General features: G+C 35.7%; 1 pseudogene; it reads left to right on the top strand.

Annotated features, from left to right (window-relative positions):
- Window positions 1-3,145: 3,145 nt before the first annotated feature.
- LOC125583160 lies at window positions 3,146-7,841 on the top strand (annotated as a pseudogene).
- Window positions 7,842-8,056: the final 215 nt, after the last annotated feature.

Below are 8,056 nucleotides of genomic sequence, written 5' to 3'. Positions count from 1 at the left end.
GCAATGCAATGCATGAGACTAAAATCATCAAAGAAAACATGATCAAATACTTGATACCTCCCCCAAACTTAGTTCACACAGTCTCTGTATTAGGAAGTTGGAGGAGGTACCGAAAAATAAAACAGATGCAAAGAAAAAAAAACTGGTATATACAATGAAAAGGTAGTGGAGTACCTGTCTAAGCATTCGGGAAGAAGCTCGAGGCCTCATATCCGGAGTCATCGGGGAAGGTAGTGTAGTATTCTTGGGGCTCGCTAGCAACTTCCTCGTTGTCGGTTTCTTTATCGGTTGCAAATGTGAATTCAATCGATTGAACAATCAGCATTAGGCTAGACTAATCACATTGCAACATCAATAGAGAACTAGGCCTAAGTGATAGAGCTATAACCAAAGAATCAAGTTTCTCAATGTTCTCAAGCATGAAGATGACAATTAAGTATGTTTCCATTGAAAAATTGTGCTCTAAATTGAGATAACTTCCTAAGTAAACTCTAAAACATCCAATTACTTCTATCCAAACTACATGCAAAACCAATGTTGATAGTTTCGAAAATTCCCAATTCTCTAGAACCCTAATCTTTTCAATTTCGGATTCAACTCACTTCTACCACGAAATTAGCAACCCAACATGATATATAAGCTTTTCCTAGTCATATTCACAAGAATCAAGCAAGAAACTACGCTAAATTTGAGTTTGAATTTCTAGGCTTCATGAACCCACGAAATTCATCTTTGAATCACCATACCTTGCTTGGATTAGAATGAAAAGATGAATTGATTCAAGAAAATAGACTACAGGGGCCAAAGCTTTGATTTATAAACAGAATGGGTGGATTTGGGGAAGATTTGAGTGAGTTATGGGGTTTTTAGAGTTGGGGGAATTGAGAGAGTTTGTTTTGTTTGGGGGGGGGGGGGGGAAGAGAGGAGAACGGGAGCGGAGTATGGTTAGGTGTAGGTCGGGCCGGGTCGTTGGGCACGAGTCGGGTCAGCGGGTTTAGGGTCAAGAAATCATACCTGGGCGATGTGGAGCGACGTCGATACCCCGCGGTCACACCCCGCTCTGATGCTCGATTACATGTCTTCATTTAACGCGCGAGCGTCAGACCCCGCGGTCACACCCCGATCTGATGCTCAATTACATGTCTTCATTTAACGCGCGAGCGTCAGACCCCGCGGCCTCACCCCGCGCTAAACCGTCATCCGAGATTGGAGTCGTGGCGCGACGTCCAGACCTCGCTTCAACACCCCGCTCCACCCTTTTTTTATATATATATATATATATATCCTCGTGAAGTATATACAAGGATAGACATGAGACTTCCTCCCAAGTGAGCTTGTTTTAAGTCTCTAGCTTGACTTTGCTTTCCTTTGGCTAGGCGGTGTCGGGGTTGGAGAGTGTAACCGAGATTCCTCTCTCTTCCATTGTAGTTCCCATGTAGAGCTTAACTCTTTGTCCATTGACTGTGAAGTCTCCACCATTCCTATCCCATAACACAATTGCCCCATATGGCCTAACTTCCTTGATCTTGAAAGGACCGGACCATCTTGACTTGAGCTTCCCGGGAAACAACTCCAGTCAAGAATTGTAGAGAAGCACTTGATCTCCAGCACTGAATTCTCTCTTCAAGATCTTCTTGTCGTGAAAGGCTTTGGTTTTCTCCTTGTAAATCCTTGAGTTCTCAAAAGCATCCAGTCTAATCTCATCAAGCTCATTGAGTTGGAGAAGTCTCTTCTCCTTGGCACTCTTGATGTCAAAGTTCAGCAACTTAACAGCTCATAATGCCTTGTACTCAAGCTCAACTGGTAGGTGACAAGCCTTTCCATACACAAGTTTGAAAGGTGTGGTTCCTAAAGGAGTCTTGTAAGCAGTCTTATAAGTCCAAAGTGCATCATCTAGCTTGATAGACCAATCTTTCCTTGTAGTTCCCACAGTTTTCTCCAAAATAGACTTGATTTGTCTGTTGGAGATCTCAACTTGACCACTTTTCTGAGGATGGTAGGGAGTTGCAACCTTATGCTTCACACCATTCTTCTTGAGAAGACTTTCAAACAGTTTGTTAATGAAGTGGGAGCCTCCATCACTGATGACAACTCTTGGAACTCCAAACCTTAGAAAGATGGTGCTTTTGAACATCTTGATCACCACTCTAGAATCATTGGTAGGACTTGCTACAGCTTCCACCCACTTGGAGACATAGTCAACAACTGCAAGGATGTATTTGTTGCCAAAAGATGATGGGAATGGTCCCATGAAATCAATACCCCGCACATCAAACACCTCCACTTCTAGAATTGGGTTTTGAGGCATCTCATTCCTTTTGGTGATGTTTCCTCTTCTTTGGCATGAATCACACCTAGAGACAAACTCTTGAGTGTCCTTGAACATATGAGGCCACCAAAACCCAGCTTGTAACACCTTTGAGACAGTCTTGAAAATAGCAAAATGACCTCCATAGGATGATCCATGACAGTGTGTGAGAATCCCTTCAACTTCTTCTTCAGCTACTACTCTTCTATAGAGTTGATTTCTACAAAGGATGTAGAGGTAAGGCTCATCCCAATAGTATCTCTTCACATCTTTGTAGAACTTCTTCTTGGCATATCCGTCAAGACCCATTGGCTCTCTTCCACAAGCTAAGTAGTTCACCAAATCAGCATACCAAGGACCTTTCTCTTCAGTTGCCTTCACCTCTTCAAGCTTCTTTCCAGTTTCACAAACTACTACCACTGCTCCAATTGCCATGATCTGTTTTTCTGGAAGCCCTTCATCAATAGGGATCCCACTATCAATCTTCAGTCTAGACAAGCAATCACAAGAGAAAATGATCAAGATAAGATTTTTCACCTAAAAGTTCTTTGTGATTAGATAGAAAACAAGATAAATCCTCCAACATTAGGTTTAGAGAGTATTTATATGACTTCTAAAACCTAATGGGCTCAGTAAACAACCTGAAAAGCCCAAATTAAACATAAATTTTCGACCATAAGATAAGACGCGGCGTGGGTACACTAGGTCGCTCCCGTAGGTCGCTCCACGTATTTTACTTCACGTCTCCAAATCGCGCACGGGCACGTGACGTCGCTCCCCCAGGTCACTCTACACCTGGAGCGGGTTAATCACCTCGCTGTGGTACGTCGCTCTGATATGCTTGCTTCTTGTCTTCAAACTGCGCGCGGGCACGGGACGTCGCTCCACATAGTGAAAGTTGTCGACAAGAGGCTGGGCTCGGAGCGGGTGCTTCACCCCGGTGCAAGAGGTCGCGCTGTCTTCGTTTCACTTGGAGCGGGTGTCGTAGGTCGCTCCCGTAACCCGCTCTGGTGCTCTGCTCGCTCAAACAACACTTTCCACTCCCTTTTTGATCCCAAATGCTTCCAAGTACCTCTAAGAACTCCAATGGAAACTCCAAGACCTGATAAAAACTTATGCAATGCAAAAAGGAGACTAAAATACATGATCCGTAATCTAAATGATCAAAACATGCAAGAATAGAGAGTTAAAACAATGTAAATATGCAAGATATCAACAGTTTAATGATGCCAGCTCAAAGGCGAAAGATTCATAAAGTTGGCTATCTAGATTGACCTTAGACCTTCATGTGAGATTGGCTAAGGTAGACTATAACCAAGCTCGAACCAATAAGGTAATCGGTCAAAGGCTTTAACCGGCCTATCCCAATATTTCTCATGTAAAATGTATTATGAAAGAACGAAAATCGGACTTTAGAATAAGTACTATACAAAGTACAACGCATGAATTTTTGTTATAAGGGTTGGTAAAGTGGCAGTAGGCAACGGAACCATTATCAAATGAAGGGAATTGCTAAGAAAATGGAACTATTATAGGCTAAAGTAGCTCTATAAGGATTGCTAAGGCAAAATAATTAAATGAAGGGAGTAGCAATCAATACTTTGTAACCATTTAAATCCAGAAAGGTGTTAATGGCGGCTGAAGAGTGGAGAAGTTCTTGCAATTATCTAAGCAAATTCTTTTGTGCACCCGTCTTAAGTTTATTAAGATCTGGATCTTCATGCAGCTTTTTACCACTTTTCTCCTAAATACAAATACATCGATGCTTAACTATGTAAGATAATCTTTGTATATGATGTGGTTGTACGTGTTAGCCATACGCCGGAGTGCTGGGAAGCGGGTTAAACCCCCCTCCTACCTGTTTTGCTGCATATTAAATCATTTTTTATTCAAAAATTTGATCCGCTTAATCCACGAGGAAAAAAAATTATACCAGCATCCGCCACCCTTAAATTTATGGATAATCGGCATGATCCGTGGTAATAATAAAATAATTATTTACCAATTTTTATTTACTATTACTAAAATAATATAAATAATATATTTACAATTATTTTATGCATATTGAATCTTTTTAATTATTTTTTAAAAGAAAATCAATTTGTTTTTTTTTTAAATTATGGGTTAGCGGGTATCCATGGTCTAAATTTGGTCTAAATTTGACCTATCTGCACCCGCCCGCATAAAATGAATTCAACCCACATCTGCACCCGTCCCGCATATTTTTCAAATCGGTCGATTCACACCACTCCTCAGGGGATCAAACGGGGTGGAAAGCGCAGATAATGAGTAAAATTCCTACCCCTAGTTAGCCATATATTGATATATGCTAAGATAGTATTGGTTCAAAAATACAACCAAGATGTAAGTGAATAAGTTTTGAAGTTAAGGGTTAGAAAAACAGCAAAACTCTGTCTTTCTTGTCATCAACATAAAGATTCAACTAAGACTCTGCGAACTAACTCGGTAATTCTGCATCTGTGTGAACGACGAAGAACGTTTGATTTCGAGCACTGCGTGCTAGGCTGTCAGTCCTTGTGTTCTTCGTTTCTCTCTCATGATCCGAATATCTTCTAAATAACTTGCGTATACTGGCCATTCCGTAGGTTCGGAAACCATCTTCACCAATTGGAAACAGTCCGTTGCAAACGTCACATGAAATTGTCGTAGATTCATCATACTTTCCATTGTCTAGATGAAAGCCTCCAGCTCGGCATGTAATGGAGAAATGCTAGCCCTTGTATTTCTCGCCCTCATCAAACCATCAAAACCTTCTAGAGTGCTATACCATCCTTGTCCTGAAAAAATATCATGGGCTTTTAATGGCCGATTATAACAATGTTGTCATACCCATGTTTGGAATGGCCGATTAATATTTTAATTGTTTAACTGATTAACAATTAATATTATAAAATTTATCTTAAAATAATGGAAAACTTGTTTGGAAAAATAAGATAATTTCATATATTTATTATGTTTTTATCTACATCTTTCTTTCTTATTTATTATTCATTTTTATAATTAGTATTATATATACACATATAATAATTAGATTTATCATTATACTAAATTTTAAAATAGGCTTATAATAATATTTTAGTATAATAAAGGTTTATTTGTTGTTATTTAGTTGCAAGAACAACATATATTTGTTATTTAAGTTAAAATTTAATATATTTTTTCAGAAATGTTTATTTGTTTTTATTTTTCTAAATATTTTTATTGGGAATGGAATCATCTTTTTAAAATATTTTCAAAAAATCTGGTTGTTTATAAATGCTACCTGGTTGCTAGTTGATATTTTAATGTATAATTATATCATTAATTATTTAACTGATTAAAAATTAATATTATAAAAATTATCTCAAAAAATAATGGAAAACCTGTTTGGAAAAAAGAAGATAATTTCATATATTTATTATTTTTATCTACATCTTTCTTTCTTATTAATTTTTATAATTAGTAGTATATATGCACATATAATAATTAGATTTATCATTATACTATTTAAAATATGCTTATAAAAATATTTTAGTATAATGAAAATTTATTTGTTATTATTCACTTGCAAGAATAACATTTATTTGTTATTTAAGTTAAAATTTAATATTTTTTTGTCAGCAATTTTTATTTATGGAGATCTTACTTGTATGGAACTATCTTTTTAAAATATTTTTAAAATATTTTCAAAAATATCTGCCTCCAAAAGAGAATTTTTCATAAGATTAATTTTTATTTAAATCAAGTACCTTATAAAATTTGAAAATTAACTCTCTTTACTTTTATTTTTTTGCAAGAATTTCACAAAATTATAACTTTGTTTAAATTAAAATTTCTGTAAAAAATATTATGCAAAGAAAAATGAGATTCGATTTTTTTTTTGTAAAAACTGTATTTTCCAAAATGATTTTTAGTTATAATTATTAAAGAAATACTATCATAATAAAGAAATACTATTCTATAGGAACGTAGCATTTTCTATTTTATAGAAAAAATAGAGATTGACTATAACATTTTTTTTTATCATAACATTAAAAAATGAATATAAGAATAAATAGAAAATGTTCTTATCTTCTACATTACATATTAATATTTTTTTGTCAACATGTTTGGTTTGTTTGAGTGTTTATTTAGTTATTATAGGAGGCATTTCACAATATAATTATACATATATCAATACTTTCATTTAGTTTGATTAATATAATATGTAAAGTTGAGTACAAACTAATTTTTTGTGCTTTTAATTTATTTTGAGATTTTGTAGGTTATGATAATTCCAAGAATTTAGTTTAATAACATCACGTTATATTAACAATTATATATATGTTTATTTATTTAGATAATTGTTTAAAAATTAACATAGTAAAAACTGGTTAAGGATAACAACATATTTTAAAATAAAAAATATTTATGTTGTTATCTAAATAATAATGTTTTTTAAATCAATAAAGTTGAAAATTAAGAAATTGAAAGACTAATAAAACAATATAAATTGAATTAAAATTAAGAAATTGAAAGACTAATAAAAAAATATAAATTGAATGTTTCATTTAAATTTTTTGAACTTTAATAAGTATTTATAAAAGAATTATGCTCGCAAGTGCGGACAAAACACCTAGTATTAATTATATCCCCACGGTTTTAAATTTGTTATAGCATAATATTATGGAGTTTCTGTTAACAATACTCTCTACGAACTTAATATAACTTAATGCAAATTTAAAAAATACTTCAACTTTTAAATTTAACCAACTCTATCAAAATTCAAATCCCACAAACCCTCTAATTTTCTCTCAGATTAAGTTTCTTCCATCACAAGTAACCTGACTTGCTTCTTTTGTTTTACGTGTCAAGTTTCAACTCAAACTCCATACAGCTGGTATGATAGCAGCCAGCTTTGGTATGGCCAACTTCTTCGCTCGTCCTATTGGTGGCTATGCATATAACGTGTCAGCTAGGTTTTTTGGTATGAGAGGGCGGCTATGGACCCTTTGGATCTTACAGACTTCTGGTGCTCTTTTCTGTGTTTGGCTCGGCCGTGCTACTTCGCTTCTTGTAGCTATTTTAGCTATGATGCTCTTCTCCATCGGTGTGCAAGCTGCTTGTGGGGCCATCTTCGGCATCGTTCCTTTTGTCTCGCACCGCTCTCTAGGGATAATATTAGGACTGACCGGTGCAGGACGAAACTTCGGTTCAGGACTAACTCAACTGATCTTTTTCTCTTCACCAAGATTCCATATTGCAGATGGTTTGTCGCTAATGGGAATTATGGGGATGGTTTTTACGCATTTGGTTGCATTTATAGATTTCCCTCAATGGGGAAGTATGTTTTTTGGACCAACAAGTGACGAAAAACAATCAAAGGAAGAGCATTATTTATTATGAGGCGGAGTGGACTGCCGAAGAGAAGCTGCAGGGATTGCATGAAGGCAGCCTTAAGTTTGCAGAGAATAGCATATCTGAAAGAGGCAGAAAGGCGGCTCTGGACGGCGCATCCACATCGCCAGGAAATGGGAATCGGGCTGATGTTTAGTCATGGAATTAATTCGCATCTCCATATGTACACACGTACACACAGAATAAATCTGGAGAGGCATATTATGTTATATTATGCTATGTTATATAGATCTGTTAATATTCCTGTTGATGTTAGTTATACATATTGGTGTATCATAGTGTTATATACCTAAGGAGCACAATCTTGCTTAATTTGAGTACATGAGAATCATATATTCAAATAAAATTTTA

Source organism: Brassica napus, chromosome C3, assembly GCF_020379485.1.
Source record: "Brassica napus cultivar Da-Ae chromosome C3, Da-Ae, whole genome shotgun sequence".
Classification (NCBI taxonomy): domain Eukaryota; kingdom Viridiplantae; phylum Streptophyta; class Magnoliopsida; order Brassicales; family Brassicaceae; genus Brassica; species Brassica napus.
This window is presented reverse-complemented; position numbering and strand designations above follow the sequence as displayed.